Raw genomic sequence first — 21,694 nt, 5'->3', positions numbered from 1 at the left:
ATAGACTCAGACATGCATCATTCACACATCAGACAGGAGAGTGGCACAGTCATATGCACACTGACTTGAACGGGGACCTCAGCCCTCTAGCTCTGTGACAAGCACATTACACACACAACTTCAGGAGTCTTTAGTTACTCCCTCTTACCAGAGGAAGCTACAGTGCTCAAATGGCACACGCTTCCGTTGATGGCAGCAGTCAGAATGGCACGCACACTTTGTTGATGGGTGGACGCGAGGCTACTCTAGTTGGAATGGTAACAGTGACTGAGGACAGAAACGGCAGCAGAGGACTGCAGGCTGCAGCCAAGACAAACAGGACGCTACAAGAGCCAGCAAAGATTCCTCAATAGCATCTGACACACACACACACACACACACACACACACACACACACACACACACACACACACACACACACACACACACACACACACACACACACACACACACACACACACACACACACACAAACAGTGATAAAATGGTGGTTCTTCTGTGGCTCAGTTGGTAGAGCATGGCGCTTGTAACGCCAGGGTAGTGGGTTCGATTCCCGGGACCACCCATACGTAGAATGTATGCACACATGACTGTAAGTCGCTTTGGATAAAAGCGTCAGCTAAATGGCATATATTATTATTTATATTAAAATAATTCTGCTTGAGGATGCATCATGACACTGCTCCATGGACACTATGCAAAGACTACGTCGGCACCAAAAGTTCCAAAACAAATACATTTTTCGTTAGAATGCAAAATACACTGATATTATTAAGAAATGTTTGGTGCCATCATGGTGGATAGTTTGTCAAGCTCCCTCTAAACTCCCCCTGTCCTCCCCATTGTCATGATAATGTCCCAAATGACTCTGTTCCCCCGGGGCTGGTGAGGCTTGGGAGGAGATGAGAGAAGAAGGGGGAGAACTATTGTACCCTTCATCTTTAGATGTTGAGGGGAATCATAAATCACGCGACACATTCACCCCCCCCGCCCCGCCCCTCTGCCACCTGTTGGAGAACACGCCCACCAAGGGCATTCCTCTCTCTACTCCGTTGCTAGGCGATGATGATGACGACAACCACGACAATGACTTGGCAAATCTATCCCCATGCAGGCTTGGGAAGTCCAACTTTAACCCCAAGCTTATGGAAGTTATAGGATTTGGATCCCCTTTCTTAGTTCTAGGCTGGGCTATACGAGTTTCAAGACACAAAGCTGGTCGAGGAACAGCTCTAAACAAGGAGTTTAAAAGCATATGAAGAGGGATTTCTAGTCTGCTAAATGACTTAAATGTAATGTAAATGTAATGTAAATGGATTTGAATACTTGGAATTGTGATCCCTTTAAAAAGTAGAGATTGGCAGTAGCGGGAAACCGCGTCGTGGCCACCCCACCACCTCTGTTAGCCGAGCCGAGGAGCGTCGCGGCCACCCCACCACCGCTGTTAGCCGAGGAGCGTCGCGGCCACCCCACCACCGCTGTTAGCCGAGCCGAGGAGCGTCGCGGCCACCCCACCACCGCTGTTAGCCGAGGAGCGTCGCGGCCACCCCACCACCGCTGTTAGCCGAGGAGCGTCGCGGCCAACCCACCACCGCTGTTAGCCGAGCCGAGGAGAATCGCGGCCACCCCACCACCGCTGTTAGCCGAGCTGAGGAGAGTCGCGGCCACCCCACCACCGCTGTTAGCCGAGGAGCGTCGCGGCCAACCCACCACCGCTGTTAGCCGAGCCGAGGAGAATCGCGGCCACCCCACCACCGCTGTTAGCCGAGCCGAGGAGAATCGCGGCCACCCCACCACCGCTGTTAGCCGAGGAGCGTCGCGGCCACCCCACCACCGCTGTTAGCCGAGCCGAGGAGCGTCGCGGCCACCCCACCACCGCTGTTAGCCGAGCCGAGGAGCGTACCGGCCACCCCACCACCACTGTTAGCCGAGCCAAGGAGCGTCGCGGCCACCCCACCACCGCTGTTAGCCGAGCCGAGGAGAATCGCGGCCACCCCACCACCGCTGTTAGCCGAGCCGAGGAGAATCGCGGCCACCCCACCACCGCTGTTAGCCGAGCCGAGGAGAGTCGCGGCCACCCCACCACCGCTGTTAGCCGAGCCGAGGAGCGTCGCGGCCACCCCACCACCGCTGTTAGCCGAGCCGAGGAGCGTCGCGGCCACCCCACCACCGCTGTTAGCCGAGGAGCGTCGCGGCCACCCCACCACCGCTGTTAGCCGAGGAGCGTCGCGGCCACCCCACCACCGCTGTTAGCCGAGGAGCGTCGCGGCCACCCCACCACCGCTGTTAGCCGAGGAGCGTCGCGGCCACCCCACCACCGCTGTTAGCCGAGGAGCGTCGCGGCCACCCCACCACCGCTGTTAGCCGAGGAGCGTCGTGGCCACCCCACCACCGCTGTTAGCCGAGGAGAGTCGTGGCCACCCCACCACCTCTGTTAGCCGAGGAGAGTCGTGGTCACCCCACCACCTCTGTTAGCCGAGGAGAGTCGTGGCCACCCCACCACCGCTGTTAGCCGAGGAGAGTCGTGGCCACCCCACCACCTCTGTTAGCCGAGGAGAGTCGTGGTCACCCCACCACCTCTGTTAGCCGAGGAGAGTCGTGGCCACCCCACCACCTCTGTTAGCCGAGGAGAGTCGTGGCCACCCCGAGCGTCGTGCAGCACGGGGGGAGGAAAAAAAATCAAATGCTGATAAATATTGTGCTCTAACACAATGTCAGAGGAGAAGAAAACAACTTTTTGATGTAATATCGCAAATGGACGTGGCCGTTTTGCCATTAAAGATTGCAGCTTTATGCCTCGAAAAGTGTTTGGCCGATGAAGACAAAATCTGACAAAACAGCATATAGTCCATTATCTGTTGTGGAACTTGAAGTACTTATCAGACCATTCCACTGCCCTGGCCTCTAACCACCCCATGTCTTCTCTATCCCCTCCTACGCTTAGACAACAGATTACCCTCTGGGTCTCATAGTTTCCCATAAAACCTGCTTCCTGGGAATGAACCCAAAACACTGCGCTAGTGATGCAACAGGGCAGAGGTCACTTGGATAAAATAGTCTGGACACACAGACTCACCTACTCATTCAAGGGTTTTTCTTTATTTTTTAAAAACTATTTTCTACAGTGAATACCTCAAAACTATGAAATAGAACATATGGATCTTGTAGTAAGCAACAAAATAGGGTTAAACAAATCAAAATATATTTTATATTTGAGATTCTTCAAAGTAGCCACCCTTTGCCTTGATGACAGCTTTGCACACTCTTGGTATTCTCTCGACCAGCTTCATGAGGTAGTCACCTGGAATGCATTTCAATTAACAGGTGTGCCTTGTAATGGGTTTCAGCCAATCAGTTGTGTTGTGACAAGGTAGGGGTGGTATACAGAAGATAGCCCTATTTGGTAAAAGACCAAGTTCATATTACGGCAAGAACAGCTCAAATAAGCAAAGAGAAACGACAGTACATCATTACTTTAAGACATGAAGGTCAGTCAATACGGAACATTTTGAGAACTTTGGAAGTGCAGTCGCAAAAACCATCATACGCTATGATGAAACTCTCTCTCTCATGAGGACCGCCACAGAAAAGTAAGACCCAGAGTTACCTCTGCTGCAGAGGATAAGTTCATTAAGTTCACCAGCCTCAGAAATTGCACCCCAAATAAATGCAAGTAACAGACACATCTCAACATCACCTGTTCAGAGGAGACTACATGAATCAGGCCTTCATGGTCGAATTATTACAAAGAAACCACTACTAAAAGGACACTTATAAGAAGAAGAGGCTTTCTTGGGCCAAGAAACACGAGTAATGGACGTTAGACCTGTGGAAATCTGTCCATCATGGAATGTATTTCCTTCTTAATGTGTTTGAGCCAATCAGTTGTGTTGTGACAAGATAGAGGTGGAATACAGAAGGAAAAAAACAGAAATATGTCCTTTGGTCTGATGAGTCCAAATGTGAGATTTCTGGTTCCAACCGCTGTGTCTTTGTGAGACGCAGAGTAGGTGAACGGATGATCTCGGAATGTGTGGTTCCCACCGTGAAGCATGGAGGAGGTGTGATGGTGCTTTGCTGGTGAAACTGTCAGTGAATTATTTTGAATTAAAAAGGCACACTTAACCAGCATGGCTACCACAGCATTCTGGAGTGATACACCATCCCATCTGGTTTACGCTTAGTGGGACTATCAATTTGTTTTCAGCAGGACAATGACCCAACACACCTCCAGGCTGTGTAAGTGCCATTTTACCAAGAATGAGAGTGATGGAGTGCTGCATCAGATGACCTGGCCTCCACAATCACCCGACCTCAACCCAATTGAGATGGTTTGGGATGAGTTGGACCGCAGAGTAAAGTAAAAGCAGCCAACAAGTGCTCAGCATATGTGGGAACTCATTCAAGGCTGTGGGGAAAGTATTCCAGATGAAGCTGGTTGAGAGAATGCCAAGAATGTGCAAAGCTGTCATCAGAAAACAGATTCATATTTATTTTTTAAAAGAATGACTAAGAAGTGGAAAGTAACTTGGTCTTGGGGCTGAGACATCCTCTACTGGTCTACAGAGTAGGTGTTTCTACTAAGAGAGTGAAAAGGCACAGACAGAGACTGTGGGACGACAGAGATATGGAAACAAAAGGGTCAGCAACCACTGCTGAGGGGTCAAAGGTGACTGGGTAAAAGGTTCCATTTGGTCACCTTATGCCGTCCTCACTTCCACTAGCATACTGTTCTGTTCAGACTCATAACTGTTCAGGCTCATAGCTGTTCAGTTCTGTTCAGGCTCATAACTGTTTTCTTTAGTCTTTCTGTCTGACGGTCAAACCAAGAGTGAGGGAGTCAGGAGTTGGTGGCACCTTAATTGGGGTGAACGGGCTCGTGTTAATGACTGGAGCGGAGTGCGTGGAACGGTATCAAATACATCAAACACATGGTTTCCTGCTGCTTGACGCCATTCCATTTGCGCCGTTCCAGACATTATTATGAGCCTCCCCTCAGCAGCCTCCACTGGTTAAAACAGACTGGACAACCCCTCCCGATACCTACCCATGAGCCCCCTCTCCTTCCAGTCACTGTAACCAGCATCCTTACCCACTGACCACCGACTGACACCGGACGTTCCCAAATGTTGAAAAGTAGTTGAAATTTGGGTCAGTCCACCTTGGCCTTTATGTTCACTTCCACAGACAGGTTCAGATTCGCTCCAGTCCGGTCTATCACAGGCGTATGTTTCACAAGTTTGGATAGCACGGTTAGTAGAGAACAGTAGAGTACAGTACATTAAAGTACAGCACTGTACAGTGAGTAGAGAAAAGTAGAGTACAGAACAATAGAGTAGTACTGAGTACAGTACAGTGAGTACAGTAGTGAGTACACCAAAGTTTGCATCTGCACAGTTCTTCCACCAAATTTGTTTTTGTACATCTTTCCGTTGATATTGTTCAAAGTCGTTCTTGTGCATAGATTTGCATGGTTTGGTCGACTTTTATAATCAATAGTTTGTTTGCCATTAATTTTAAAGTGGAAAAACTGAGTCAAAGCGTAATTCCGTTTACCCGTGGAATTGCCTTCTACAGTGTACTTTTCCCATGTGAAAAAGCACCAATGCACACCCACGGTGTGTAGCCTCAACTTCACCACAGAAAGCTGCAATTTCAAGCGCTAACAATCAGAAGAACGAGGTTGAAGAGCTCTGCTGCCAGATGCTAACACACACAGTAGTGCTGTATGCCAGGCGCTAATGAGTGAGGGATGAGCCCTGTGTGGAAAAACTGTGTCCGCAGGCAACGCTCACTTTAAGTACTCAGGTCTGGATCACATCAAGCCGTTTAAACACCTGCCAATCACAACAATAAAGCAGCGCTTTACGAGTGTGGTTAAAACGCTCCTCTCGCTGCGACGTGTCTGAAGGTGGGTGTTTAAGGGGGAGGGAGGTAGATCGCTGTGTGTGAGACTCAGCAAAGGACGACTATTACAGATTGGTTGATTGACAGCAGAAATCGCATCTCATTATGAGGATAGGAACACAGGGTTACAGTGAAGGGTCGTAAGTCAAAATTAAACTTCTCCTTATTATGCAGGATTTGAAATGGAAAAGTGTTGATGGATTTAAGAACCTCTTAACCGTATCGTTTTTGACGGTGAAGCCGTGGCTTTCCGAGCCAAACTAACGAGACGTGCGAGCGAGCTCGTCAGAACCTGCCGCGGTGGGTCTAAAATGGACAACTAACTGTTCCAGTAATGACAAAGACCTTCAAAAAGAAAGAAAGGAATTTTCCACCGATAAAGCGCATCTTCTCTTTCAAACGACAAGTAAAATATAAAGGAAAAAAAATGTGCCTTGCATTGTGGGGTCCTCCACTCGGTGCAAGAGGAAAGGAAACAATCCGTCCCCTTGTGCGTTAGAAACGCTGCACGCCACAATTCCAAAAGGTAAATCACGTTGAAGGTTTGAGGCCACCGGGGTCGCGACAGGGTGTCGGAAATGTACGCGCAGTAACCAGGCTTTCACCACCAGGTTGAGAAAGTGGAGAAGCCTTTGAACTGTTCAGCAACAACCCTGTCCCTGTTCCTGTTCAGAGACACAGGGCAGAGATGAAGAGGAGGTAGAGGCCCACTGAGAAGACATCCTGAAGATTATTTCCTTTAAAAAGTGGTCTCCGTATGTTCCTGGCTGCAGTGCACCTACAGACACACACACACACACAGATGTGTAGCCTATGCAACACACACACACACACGCACACGCACACGCACACGCACACACACACACAGTAAACCTTTGTACATATCCTACTCGTAATGATGGCTACCCTCCATTGGCAAACACTCACATTGCATGTACTCGTCACACTGTACATACACACCTTTGAGGACATTGTTAAACAAAGAACCAAATTCAAAAGATAAGTAATCACACCGGTGTATTTATACACACACACACACTGTAGTCTGTACCCTCTCAATTACCCACATCAACACAAACTCATTCAAAACAGTAAAGATATACAGTCAAGTTACACATTCACACACTACACCCTTGAACTACACAACTCAATACTTCAGATCTTAAATCAGAAATAATTTGAGATAAGAAAAGGAAACGCTTGTTCTCTCTCTCTCTCTCCCTCTCCTGAATAGGATTATGGTAGTGGGTTTCTCACAGCTGTCTGTGTTCCAGCAGGCATTGAAAAGTGCCCAGGGGGGGACGGATCTCTGATACAGCAGGACTTAACACCACTAAATCATTGGAGGGAGAGAGGAATAAGGAGAGAGAGAGAGAGGAAAAAGGAGAGAGAGAAATGTCTCTACTTAGACATCAATCTTTCAAGGTTTTGGGATAGACAATGGCCCTACAACTCTCCTCTCGGTCTCTCAATGTCTTCATGCGTTACCTTCAATCTCTCCTTTATCTCATCCATCTCATAGATGTGTTAATCTCCCCCTCCTTTTCCTGCCCCCCCCAATCTCTGTCTGAGTTGGCACAGTGCCGGGCACAGGTCTGCAGGTCAAAATCAATCCGGTGAGCTTGAGAAACACTGATTAGGGGAGAAAACCCTGAGGCTTTAGAGTTCAGACATCTGACTGTGAACATGGGACTTGGAGCTGACCGGCGTATCGTGAGCAAAGAGAAACGGGGAGTCAAGTGAGGAAAGGACCGCCTGTGAGCTGACACAGGGTGCATTTTCATTTTAAGTACAGAGAGAATGGGAATCAAGACAGGAGGCAGCTGGCACAGGGTAGATGTAAGTACAGGACGACCCACTCCCCTGCAGGGGACAGGGAAGGGCGGGGGTTAGCTCGTTCCAGGAAAGAGACAATGTCATGAGTCGCTGCTTTAATCTGGGACGGCCCTGTGTCTTCATCCAGCATTGGGATCGCATAGATTAATGATGACATAAAAGGGGAACTCAGGACATACGGAGGCGGTACAGCAGGTACAGCGGAGGCGGTACAGGCGGTACAGCAAGGACCTATTGTGATAAACTGGTCCCACTAGACAGGGAGGCGAGTAAAGTGTGTGTGTGTGTGTGTGTGTGTGTGTGTGTGTGTGTGTGTATATTAATATATATGCGTGATTGTGCTGATACACTAAATTAGACAAGATCCAGGTTTCCCAGATCTACCTCAACATCATTAGTGTGAACATGTGACTCATGGAGAGGTAAGAGGTAAGACTTACCCCACACACTCTCTCCGGTCTCCGTCGAGCCCCACTGACTGTGTACAATGGCGTACAAACACACTAGCACCAAGGACACATGCATTAACACCAGACACCTACTGCGCACACACACACACACACACACACACATTACAAGCCCGCCAGCAGGCACAAAGACACCATTAACAGCGGCGTTAAATAATGACGAGAACTCGCCCAGCGCTCCCGCTCCGTCACGGGGACGAGGACGTCAAGAGCGAGAGGAGGAGAAGGCTTGTTTAATTTACTGCGGCCCATCTGTCCCGCGCCACTCCACCTGCCCGTTAGTATGCATGTATGTGAGCACACATTACGACATTAGTCGATAGTAATGGAATCTGTAGAATGGACACGCTTCTCTATTTCACATGCAATTTATTTGGCCATTTTAAAACGCAGGCCAGGCCTGCACGGCTTCAATTATAAATACCTCCCCGGTATTGAGCACTATTGAGTACTCCAAAGTGTCGCTTGAGCCACAGTGCCTTTAGAAAGTACTGACGCACCTTGACATTGTACAAATTGTGATAAAAGCCTCAATTTGCGTGATTGTGGAATTATGTTTTTAGAAATATTTACAAATTCATTCAAAATGAAAAGCTGTAATGTCTTGGGTCAATAAGAATTACACATTACTGAGTACCACTCTTCAAATGTTCAAGCTTAGTGGTGGCTGCATCATGTTATTGGTATGCTTGTAATCGTTAAGGACTGGGGAGTTTTTCAGGATAGAAAAGAAACAGAATGGCGTTAAAAACAGGTAAAATCCTAGAGGAAATCCTGGTTCAGTCTGCTTTCCAACAGACACTGGGAGATGAATTGACCTTTCAGCACGACAACGACCTAAAACACAAGGCCAAATCTACACTGGAGTTGCATACCATAAGACAGTGAATGTTCCTGAGTTGCCGAGTTACAGTTTTGACTTAGATCTGCTTGAAAATCTATGGCAAGACATGAAAATGGTTGTCTAGCCATAATCATCAACCAATTTGACAGAGCTTGAAGAATAAATTGGCAGATGTTGCACAATTCAGGTGTGAAAAGCTCTTAGACTTACCCTGAAAGACACAGCTGTAATCACTGCCAAATGTGCTTCTACAAATGTATTGACACAGGGGTGTGAATACTTATGTAAATGAGATATTGAAAATGAAATACAGAAGTAAAAATGAGAAAAAAGGTCGGAAAAACAAGTTTTCACTTTCATTATAGGATATTTGTGTGTAGATGGGTGAGATTTTTTTAGATTTTTTAAAAATCCATTTTGAATTCACACAACAAATTGTCTAGGGTTATGGATACTTATTGTCTCACATAGAATCTCCAATGGATGTTTGATAATTCTCACTTCAATTGAATGATAATGCCCGATAAGCAGGTGTTTGGAGGATATATTGTCACGGGTGTCGTTAGGCCCGAGACTATGTCGATGACAGGTGTTGTGCTAAAAATGTCCCCCCCCCTGCCACAGTTCTCTCCCTTTCTAATTTCCTTCATTTTGTGAGTCAAATACTTTCTGTAACACACATCACACATACTTTCTATAGAACAAACTTCGTCAGGATAGGCAACCGAAATGAATCATTCATGTATGTGTGTTATATTAAACAGAGGAGTAAAATGTTGGCAAGCAATAAACATTTCAGAACAACTTTGGCGGAGTTATTATCGTTACACTTTCAAATATACTAGTTGAATAAGACATGGGAGAGATGACGAATTTTGACAAAGAGATTTATTTTCAGACTAATACAAAATCAGTAGCTGATTCAGGTACGGGCGACATGGGCAGCCACCCAGGGCGGCATCTTGCCGGGGGCGGCAGGGGGCGCCGGAGGCTGAAGGGGGGATTCGTCCAGGGAACCATACAAGCTAGAACTGCCACATACACTTGAAACAAATAGCCAAACTGAAAACTGCAGACAAAAATGCTTTCTGCTACTAAGATCAGTGAAATGTAGGCTAAACTGACAACGGAGTGAAGAACAGAAATGTCAACTAGAAAGCAAGTCCCAGCAATGAAGAATGCAAAGGGAGGGGAGCATTCTGGCAGGGGTAAGATTTTCAGCACAACACCGGCAAACCGTGACAATATATCCTCCAAACACCGGCTGTGAGGACATTATCACTTTTCTAAGACGGGTTACCAACATATTCAAATAACGATTAACATATTTTAATTCAAAATGTTTGTTTTTTAATGAATTTATTCATACCATTTCATCCTTCCACAGGATATAGTCCCGAAACAAATCTAGGGTTGCTACCCAAGCCGGCTGGTCATTCGTTCTATTGGTTCGGCTGCCAGATACGCAACTCAGTTGTTCAGTCTTTTTGTTCTGTATCTATGGATGAGACCCAGTCGTTCATTCTAAATGTTCCATTGCCATACAGGCTGGCAAAGTTCTTATCCCTTGCTAGCTAGCTAGCCAACTACGGCTAATTTACAGTCACGTCAAACAGTGCAGCCAGAATAAAAAAACAGTAGCTGCATTTGTTTAAGCTGTTTTCTAGTGACAATTATTTTGATACATCCATAACAATGAGATAATGAGGCGCGATTTAGCCTGGCTTTGAAAATGTGCTCTCTCGTCAGGACACTGTTGTTCAGAGGAGCTATCCAGCAACACCGCTAACACAACCACTTCAAACGGAAGCTGGAAAGACTACAAACTAACTGCACACATGTACCTTTTTTCAATTTACATTTCTTCGTATATATCCATAAAAATTATGCCAGCTGATTCATGATTTGACTGGCTGAGAAACGCTGCCTGCATCGCTCTCGTCCCGACTCCCAACCCGTTCATTTCAATGGGACAGTTGGAAATTGAATTTGAATATTGAAACAATGTTGCAAATGTCGTAGAGACCGACAGCGAGGTTCATACAAATCTCTGCTCTTGAAAACTAAATTTCAGTCTAAAAGATAAGTGAGACTATGTCTAGATGCTTTTTATAGTGGAAGTCAAGTTTATAACTTCCCCTGGCTGGGCTGATGAGAGTGAATTGTGCAGTCAGATGGAACAGCGTATATAGGCATTTCAACGTCGTAGATTTAGCCGGTGGTAACTTGTCGAATAGACACCGGCTGGAATGCGGTTTCAACCAATCAGCGTTCAGGATTAGACCCACCGGTTGTATGATGTGTAAACAGACCTACAGTGTAGGGTTGGGTTATTTTGTAAAGTCCATTCTACAAATCTAGGTTTGTTAAACCCTAGACACAGAGAGATGTAAAGTTATTTGAAACAGGAAGATACCTACTCTCCAGTGAGTCCAGCTCGTCACCGACAGTCATGCCAATGCTATGGCACAAAGTGTGCCCTGTGTTTAGTGGGCCTCGACCACGGGCATTAGTTCATAACATCCACATATATTTCATGGCGGTTCACTTCCTGTTTTCATTTGCAGCAAGCAATCACAATTTACATTCGTTTTCATGCCTCTGTTTTTCTATCTAGACTAGAAGAAAATCAAGTAAGATGCCAAATGCTCACATGTAAGACAATTGATGATGAAGTTGATATTGGCTCATGAGTTGTTTGGCTGGGAAACCATTGTCCACCTACATCTTATCCCAAAACATGGACACAATGGACTCTGACAAAAGAAGCTCGAAGACAAAAATGCTGACTGACAAAGATGCTGACTGACAAAGATGCTGACTGAAGTAAATAGACAAAAGGGTGAGAGGTGGACAGACAAACTAACAGACAGACAGGGAAACAAAATACACGCACAGAATATCAGCAAAAGGATCAGATGAGAACGTTTAAAAAAGTAGTAGAGAGACAAAGAGCCGGTAGAAATGTAGGCAAGAATAATGAATAATGTCTAGATGGATAAACATAAGCAGTCAGTCAGACAGCTAAGCAAAGGAAGCATTCCAACAAATGGAAAGGTAGATCCTGAGACAACGGCAGACAAAAAGCGATTGGACGAAGGCAGTGGATTTGTTAACCTCACAAAAATTGGACCACATAGATCCATCCAGTTGGATCTATGTTTCCATCCAGTTGGCGACAGATCTTCCAGCGATTATGCAAACATCTGCATGAAGAAAATGTGTATTTTCCCACCAGTGGTGGGTTTCCACCAAACTACCCTGTTGCGGATAAAAATCAGTGCGTGATGACGTAGTGCACACAAAAATTTATTTTTTCGTTTAAGTTTTCATATACCGAATAAAAATCTAAAACATTCCCATCACATTTTCAACTCTACCGATAGTTGTGTCACAAAAACTGTCGCGTTAAATAGCTAAATAGCAAATGTGCCTACTCAGTTTTTGGATGAGATTATTATGAATAAGAGCGATAATATTTGTATTTATCAAAAACGGCAGTCAAGCATCAATCACCATGTCACCAAAATAAGACCCTCAATATTTATTGGAAAGGAACATCAAGATCACTAGGCACTTTCACCAGCCTGTGAAGTTCATCATTTATTTAATCTGTAGCCTAATACATTGCATGGGTTACCGAGTCATAGTGGGAGGATCACACACCATATCATCGCGTGACTCCATGTCTTCTTCGGTATGATGGTTATTAAATCAACATTTGCGTATAAATGCGTTTCCACCACCTCTTCTCGCATAATTCATTTTACCGGCACAAAAAGTTCCCACCATGTCAAACAAAGACATTTTCATCTTTAACATTTTACCAAAACTACCTGTGTCCATCACAGCTGTCATGATTTTTTTTTTAATGGTATGACTTTAGTCGCATGAAACGTGGCAGTGCTCCCACACAAACTGAACCCCAATGCCTTGGGCCAACCGACTAGACTCAAAAGAGCCCCTTTCTCTCCAGTTTACATAATTGTGGAACACAAGGCTAGCTCCACAATAGAGCAGTCACGAATGGAAATGGCCAAGTGTCAAGTCTACTTGGAGCCATGGCAAAACATCTAAAAGGCTAGAATCTAGATGAAATGTCAAAACAATGGGATAACAGCCTGATATTCACCAGGGAGTCAATTAGAAATGACTTGTTAAAAACGGTAAGTTTGTAATAATGAAATACTTATGACACTTTAGTTTATATTAGGTTAAATGGCACCAGTCAAAAGTTTGGACACACCTACTCATTCAAGGGTTTTTCTTTATTTGTACTATTTTCTACATTGTACAATAATAGTGAAGACATCAAAACTATTAAATAACACATATGGAATCATGTAGTAACCAAAAAAGTGTTAAACAAATCGAAATATATTTTAGATTCTTCAAAGTAGCCTCGATGACAACTTTGCACACTCGTGGCATTCTCTGAACCAGCTTCACCTGGAATTTTTTTGAGTGAGTTCTCACATACGCTGAACACTTGTTGTCTGCTTTTACTTTACTCTGCGGTCCAACTCATCCCAAACCATCTCAATTGGGTTGAGGTCGGGTGATTGTGGAGGCCAGGTCATCTGATGCAGCACACCATCACTCTCCTTCTTGGTCAAATAGCCCTTACACAGCATGGAGGTGTGTTGGCTCATTGTCTTGTTGAAAAACAAATGATAGTCCCACTAAGCCCAAACCAGATGGGATGGCGTATCGCTGCAGAAAGCTGTGGTGGCCATGCTGGTTAAATGTGCCTTTTTAATTCTAAATAAATCACTGACAGTGTCACCAGCAAAGCACACCCCACACCATCACATCACCATGCTTCACAATGGGAACTACACATGGGAGATTGTCCGTTCACCTACTCTCTGTCTGACAAAGACACGGTAGTTGGAAACAAAAATCTGAAAGGACAGATTTCCACAGGTCTAATGTCCATTGCTCGTGTTTCTGGCCCAAGCAAGTCTCTTCTTCTTATAAAAGTGTCCTTTAGTGGGGGGTTTCTTTGCAATAATTTGACCATGAAGGCCTGATTCATGCAGTCTCCTCTGAACAGGTGATGTTGAGATGTGTCTGTTACTTGAACTCTGTGAAGCATTTCTTTGGGTTGCCATTTCTGAGGCTGGTATCTCTAATGAACTTATCCTCTGCAGCAGAGTTAACTCTGGGTCTTCCTTTCCTTTGGCGGTCCTCATGAGATTTTCATCATTGCGCTTGATGGTTTTTGCGACTGCACTTGAAGAAACTTTAAAAAGTTCTTGAAATTTTCCAGATTGACTGACCTTCATGTCTTAAAGTAATGATGGACTGTCATTTCTCTTTGCTTATTTGAGCTGTTCTTGCCATAATATGGATTATGGTATTTTACCAAATAGGGCTATCTTCTGTATACCACCCCTACCTTGTCACAACACAAGTGATTGGCTCAAACACATTAAGGAAAGAAATTCCACAAATGAACTTTTAACAAGGCAGACCTGTTAATTGAAAATAATTCCAGGTGACTACCTCATGAAGCTTGTTGAGAGAATGCCAAAAGTGTACAAAGCTGTCATCAAGGCAAAGGGTGGCTACTTTGAAGAATCTCAAATATAAACTATATTTAGATTTTTTTCAACACTTTTTCGGTTACTACACGATTCCATATGTTATATCATAGTTTTAATATCTTCACTATTATTATACAATGTAGAAAATAGTAAAAAAATAGATTCAAACCCTGGAATGAATAGGTGTGTCCAAACCTTCGACTGGTACTGTAGGTTCCTACCATCTCTGGTATCAAATGCCAAAACAGGTCCTTGAGCAAAAGAGTAGCCTAACTTCCTGACGTGTGTAGATGGTCTTGAGCTGTTCGCCTTCGAAAAAAAACATCCAATCAGCATTGACGTCATGCATAGCATATTGCCTACAGCTTCCTGGGTAAAACTCTCTCAGGGGCGGCAGGCAGAGCCGTGCTATGGATCCTAATTGCTGTCATGGCGGCAGCTCGCAGTGCATCAAATACAGTCATGATTCAATACGACTGAGCTGCAATCTTACGGGAGCTTCTCATCCTTTTTGACATGTTGCACGATCACCGTTAAATTATGGCATAGGAGATATTTTCTTACGCAAGGGATGTGTAGGCCTAATTCAACATTACATTTTATATTGTGGTCTACTAGGTATAACGGTTTGATGAATTAGCTGAGTGATTACTTTGATTGGTTTATTGAGCAAGTTAGCGAATGGGAAAAAAAAATGATGCATAGCTTGAATCAACGCAACCTTTCTCTGCATGTGTGTGCACATGTATCGGTAGCCTACAGTAAGCCATTGTTGGTGTGTGTGTGCAACAGCGTCTTCTTGTGTGTACATGTGCATTCCCACATGTACTCACAGCGCAGACGGGACCCTGTCATCACCTGGGTCTCATCTCCTCAGTCAGCATCACACATACAGTGGGAGAGGAGCTTCTAGCTGGCGCTCACTGCTGCCAGGGCGGGAACACATTTACAACGGTGCACGTACCAGCTTGCCTCATGATTATCTCTCAATCAGGCCGGGCATTCACAAAGGGTCACAGGGTAGGAGTGCTGATCTAGGATCAGTTTCCCCCTTCAGATCATCATGAATAAGATCACGTTGACGGAGGGACCTGGGGATGCTCACAGAGTTGGACCAACACAAAACTCAGTTCTCTCGTTTGCTAATCCAGGGGTTTCTTTACTCATTGCACGCGGTTTTAAAACTAAAGGTTGTAAGGTAGATAGTATCTTACCTACACTATGTGATGCAAGGTGTACTACTTAATTTGTATGATTAATGTATGATACAATTCACAATTTGAATTAGTTTAGTGGTCTTTCTCAGTCTAGCCAACATGTTTTGAGATGCCTTTTAAAATGAGCCTCACATGATTCACGCTCAATTTTTAAGAAGCTATGTAGCTTGGATTTGGATAACTGAGCTTATAATATTCAGCACAGCAATGCATTTGGGCTCTCTGTAACAAACAAAACAAAAGCTTGGCCTCATTTATCATTCAGAGATCTACTAAATGGAAATCAAGGAAGTAAAACCAATCATAATAACTGATCAAAGCTTCTGTACACACATAGCCCTTAAAGCAACTGGGCAAAACAGGACATAAATATGTATAGACTGGTCAACATACACACGGGAACACCAATGTGTGCACATGGGCACTTGTAGCCTATATTTCCGTCTGAAACACGCGCACGCACACACACACACCGCCCTGGGCTGCAGAAGCCACATCATCTCTGGAACACTCTCACAGGAGTGTTCCTAAATGGCAGGGATGACATCACAGGGCCATGCCTTGATTCAATTGGTCTTGTGATCTCTGCCTGCAAGACTTTGAGATGGCAGTGGAGGCCTGAGCTAATGTCACAAAACCTATTCTAAATCCATGAGCACTGAAATCCAAATGTCATGCAGGTCTCAGGGAGAAAGATTAAATGGAACCGGCAGGAGATTGTTTTGTAGAAATGCCTCATTCTTCTGACCCAAATCTCCCCCTTCACTCTAAAAAAAATAAAAAGGTTATTGGGGGATCCTTCAAGATCATTTAAGGTTAAAAAAAAACATCCATAAGGTTAATTTAAAAACCTATACTCTGCGATCAGTTCATTTTTTAACGTTTGTAGACTGAAGAGGTGCTTTGAGGAACCCTTTTCAAAAGAGGGGTTCGTTTTTGACCCAGCAGTGTGCTTGTGAGTAAAGGGCGCTCGTGTGTATAATTCAAATTGAGAACATTGGTCAAAAGACGCACTGGAAGCGGGAAGCGAGCGGATGGTTGGAGATGCGACAGACATGAGATGACTTGCAACGGACCGACGTGAAAGGTGAGGGACCCTTAGCTATACACTAGCTAAGATAATAAAAAATGCTATCAAAAAAAACAATACATCATGTAATGAACTCTGCTTATCTCTCCCTCTCTAACTTTTAAGCATCAGCTGTCAGAGCAGCTTACAGATCCCTGTACCTGTACACAGCCTATCCGTAAATAGCACACCCAACTACCTCATCCCCATATTGTTATTTTTTTGTGGCTGCTCTTTTGCACCCCGGTATCTCTACTTGCACATCATAGTCTGCACATGATCACTCCAGTGTTAATGCTAAATTGTAATTATTTTGCCTCTATTGCCTATTTATTGCCTTACCTCCCTAATCTTACAACATTTGCTTGTTGTTGTTTTTGTCGCACTGCTTTGCTTTATCTTGGCCAGGTCAGAGTTGTAAATGAGAACTTGTTCTCAACTGGCCTACCTGGTTAAATAAAGGTGAAATTATATATATATATTTTTAAATGTACTATTCGTTTTTCATCAGCTAGGAAAGCCATAGGCTGTAGCCTAATGTTAGCTGGTAATTGCTGTTGGGAGTTACGTTTTAGCTAACTTGAGCTAGTTAGAGTCAATATTGAGAAATGTTAGTCCTAATTTAAACCTATTATATTTAAACCTCATCTCCATCCATCCTCCTCCAGGCTCTGTCTTAACCTGCCCAGTTAAGTTAGTAGAGTTTGGGTGCTGTGAGAAAACTCAGCCTCCACAAAACAGGTCACACACACACACACACACACACACACACACACACACACACACACACACACACACACACACACACACACACACACACACACACACACACACACACACACACACACACACACAGGGCCCAATCTAGGTTGTTAAACTTGACAAAAAAAATAAAACATTACATTTGATATCAACTACTTATGTTGAATGTGTCAAATTTACAGACATCACAACTATGAAATAATACATATGGAATCATATAGTAACCCCAAAAAAGTTTTAAACAAATCAAAACCTATTTTATATAAGTAGCCACCCTTTGCCTTGATGGCAGCTTTGCACACTCTTGTCATGTTGATTGAAATGCATTCCAGGTGACTACCTCATGAAGCTGGTTGAGAGAATTCCAAGAGCGTGCAAAGCTGTCATCAAGGCAAAGAGTGGCTACTTTGAAGAATCTCAAATATAAAATATATTTAGATATGTTTAACCCTATTTTTTGGTTACTACATGATTCCATGTGTGTTATTTCATAGTTTTGATGTCTTCACTATTATTCTACAATGTAGAAAATAGTACAAAATAAAGAAACCCTGGATGTCCACATTTTTGACTGGTACTGTATGCCATTCTGTCTGGTGTGTCGGGGTGTCCTGCTTTGATGGAGAAACTCAACCTCAGCAAATAGGTAAGACCCACACAGACACAGATGACCCAATCTAGGTTGTTATTAAACATATAACCCAGGATACTGAGTTGTAAACTTGACAAAAAGATTTACACCCATGATACACTTTCTCTCTTTCCATCCTCCTCCCTTTAGTGCCTGTCTCAGCCCCTGTCCAGTTAAGCGGTGGGGAGTTCGGGAGCAGTGACAGAGAAATATGTCAACCACTCCACAAACAGGTAACACACACACACACACACACACACACACACACACAAATGTAGGTTATGTTCAACTTGACAAAAAGAAGAATAAATGAAACAGATCAGGTAGATAGATGCATTTGATATTGAACACTCATGTTGTCTATGTTGAGTTTGTTTCGAATGTATGTCTTTCAGGTTGGAGTATTGGGGCGGCCCGTTCGGTCTTGTGCATTTCAGACCAACGCAAGACCATGTTTAAAGCTCACTACGGATCTACCAACGTTTCAGCCTCTACAAAGTCTCATGATGTATTTGCATTGTGATTATAGTGTTCTGTGATTTTCCTTTGTCTATTCCAATAGTCACTGACTGGTGAATCAATGTATTTACAGTGTGATTGTGTGTTCTGTTCCTCCATACTGTCTTGTCATAATCACTGCAGCTGATAGCACATACTCAACTTATCCTTAATAATCAACGGCATCAATCAATGCCATTTTGTATTCCAAACAGAATTGTTAGTCTAAAAGTATACATGGGATGTGTGCACAGCGCTCATTCAGAAGTACTCCTCGTTGAGAGACCACACGGGGAAGAAATATGTAAGAATTCTTCAATTTTCCTACTCACATTAATTCACACACTAATAACCTTTTTGTTGTTGTTTTACACCAGATTGCACCTATCCAGACCATAATGTGCTGGCTTGGATATTTTCTTCTCACGTTGTTTATTCCATCACATTTCCAGCAGCATAGCGAGACAATCGCTAGTCACTTAATTGACTAAGTCTGCTCCTATGACCTCGGTCCCAATCATTTACAGTTTTTAAATTTACATCATGCAGCTGTTCTAATTCTTGAGGCACCTTTAGGGGTTCCGCCGGTGTTGCAATCTGAGGAACCCCTAAAAGTACTTCCAGGAACCGTGTCTTTTTACAGTGTCGAATGAACACAAAAAAAAGTAAGCTCTTAAAACACACTCAGTAGTTGAGATACGAACGTAATGTTGCGTAACTTCCCAGAATTAATTGACTCACAGTGGGGGTATAGAATAATTAGGCTAAATTCTATAATATAAAAAAAAGGTCAAATGTCCCAAGTCCCATAGTCGCAGGAAGATGTTTGGGGGTTGGGGGGGTGCTGCACATTTTTTGTCAAAGGGGGATGCACTACTGCCAAGTCCTACAGCCTAGTCAACCCATCATGACATACATATTGACAGGCAGATAAAAACCTACCCGACACAAGTAGGCTGTATCAGGCAGCCTAACGTTTAAATCAACGTTTAAATCAAAGCACAGAAGCTCCTCGTCTCCGAGACCACCATCCCACCTCCTCTATTCATTGCAATGTGCTGACCGTTGGAGAAATTGCTTGAGCTGCGCTGAGAATGCAAAGGGTATTAAAAAAGCAAACAGTCCAATATTCTAGAACACTGCTGTGCATATGCATACAGGTTTAGGACGATGAACCCTTTATGCTGCATTCGTAACCAAGAGGGAAGTGGACATTTACCACATACGACTGGGAAAAAATCAATTTGAAAAGCATCCAACTGGTAATTACTAGTGGGAAACCCCTCTATCATCCAGAGCTCTCACATGATCTGACGTCACCTACTAAGGCAATTACCTTGATAACAGCATTCTCTGCAGTTAAATGCAACAAAATATTAAAAAGCAATCTATTAATATGGTATTTGAACACTAATTCCTTTGCAAGCATAATAGTTGTACTTTTAATTTATAGTTTATGCAGCTTGTTGGCCATTAGCCAATCTGCTCTTATCAATAAGTTCAAAGCACATGAATGAATCCAACTGGTATTTACCACTTCACAATGTAGTAAATTCCCACCTCCCACTTTATGAAAGCAGCAAAACCCACAGACCATTATAATTGTTGGAGGTGTGGGAGTAAGCAAATTAGGATTGCCGGTTTGATATGCTGTGGAGGATGTCTAGTAGGTTGGACCAGTGTCACATCATGGCCAACACGGAAATATTACACATCTTATCAACCTCACACATGTGAGAACTTTGTGAATGGACGCCCAGGCGGTCATTGTTTTGTTTTTTTAACTGACAGAATTTACCTGACTCCGAGAAAACGCGGACAAACGTGCGTGTGGATGTCACCACAAGCCAGGCGTTGACAGTGACATCTTTTTTAGAACTGTTTTGAGTGGCATTCAATGTGACATCTAAACATTCAAAAATGTTTTTAAAGCTTTAAATCGATCAATTTGGAAAGGAAATTGCACAAAAAAATCCTATAGACAGGTGTTGGCTGAAAAAAGCGCACTATGCAATGATGATGATCTATGGACAACGCTCGTTACATTGTTGCGGCAACCTATATAACTGTCAAGGCTCGCAACAAATTACATTTTGACAGTTCACATAATGGCGGGATGTGGCTTGCTAAAGCTTCGGTTTGATATTTCTGCACAACAGAAAAGGAAAGCACAAATATTGAAATACCACATTCAGCTCTCTCCTCCAACTAATAGCCTACTAGACAGATTTAAGTGGGTATCATCTGTTCGATTCATGGAGAGGCTTCTCCCGAATCTAGTCTACCTGTCACACGTCCGATACAATCTCATTGTCAGTAGCCGAAATAAAAAGCCAGCCAATACCTGTTGACTCCTCCTACCGACGTGTTGGTTGGTGGAAGTCCGAACCGAGCCCGAGGATGTTTTGTCCTGAGCTTCTTTTCCGAAGTCGTTTCTCCGTCGTGTGACGAGGAGTGGAACGTTACAGTAAGGTCTGCTTTGTCAGACAGTGCGAGTCTGACAAGAGCTCTGCGAGTTTTCGGCAAAGAAACGGCTTTTCACGGTGCCGCGCAAGTTGATGCAAGGCTTTAGAGAGCAGCAGCCATTGCGGTCACGTGCATTTTCGGAAACGCAACACTGGCCAGCCTACATAAGTACACTCCCTCTTTTCACATCAACCATGTCAATTATGTAATCTACTGCAGGGTTTCGCAAAATCAGTCCTGCCCGCCTCCCTGTGCACATTATGAGCTTTTGGCCTAGCACTACACCAGCTATTAAAAAAAAATCTAAGCTTGATGATGAGTTGGTTATATGAATCAGCTGTACTGTACATCAAAACTCCAGCCTACTAAGAAGCCTGCTATTGCTCTTTTAACTATGACTTTGGAAGCGCTGTTATGAGCAACACAATGAAGTGAACATGCATCAAAT

General features: G+C 44.0%; 1 protein-coding gene across 1 annotated transcript in view; it reads right to left on the bottom strand.

Moving 5' to 3' along the window:
• Positions 1–21,384, bottom strand: part of LOC118384139 (retinoic acid receptor alpha) — a 202,873-nt gene extending 181,489 nt beyond the window's left edge. The window contains exon 1 of the mRNA XM_052518621.1: positions 21,125–21,384. The gene's annotated coding sequence lies outside the window, so the exon portion shown is untranslated. The remainder of the gene's footprint in view (positions 1–21,124) is intronic.
• Between the last annotated feature and the right edge of the window lie 310 nt (positions 21,385–21,694).

The sequence above is a fragment of the Oncorhynchus keta genome, chromosome 5 (assembly GCF_023373465.1).
Source record: "Oncorhynchus keta strain PuntledgeMale-10-30-2019 chromosome 5, Oket_V2, whole genome shotgun sequence".
NCBI classification, from domain to species: domain Eukaryota; kingdom Metazoa; phylum Chordata; class Actinopteri; order Salmoniformes; family Salmonidae; genus Oncorhynchus; species Oncorhynchus keta.
Note: the sequence above shows the minus strand (reverse complement) of the source record. Positions and strands in the feature narration are given on the sequence as shown.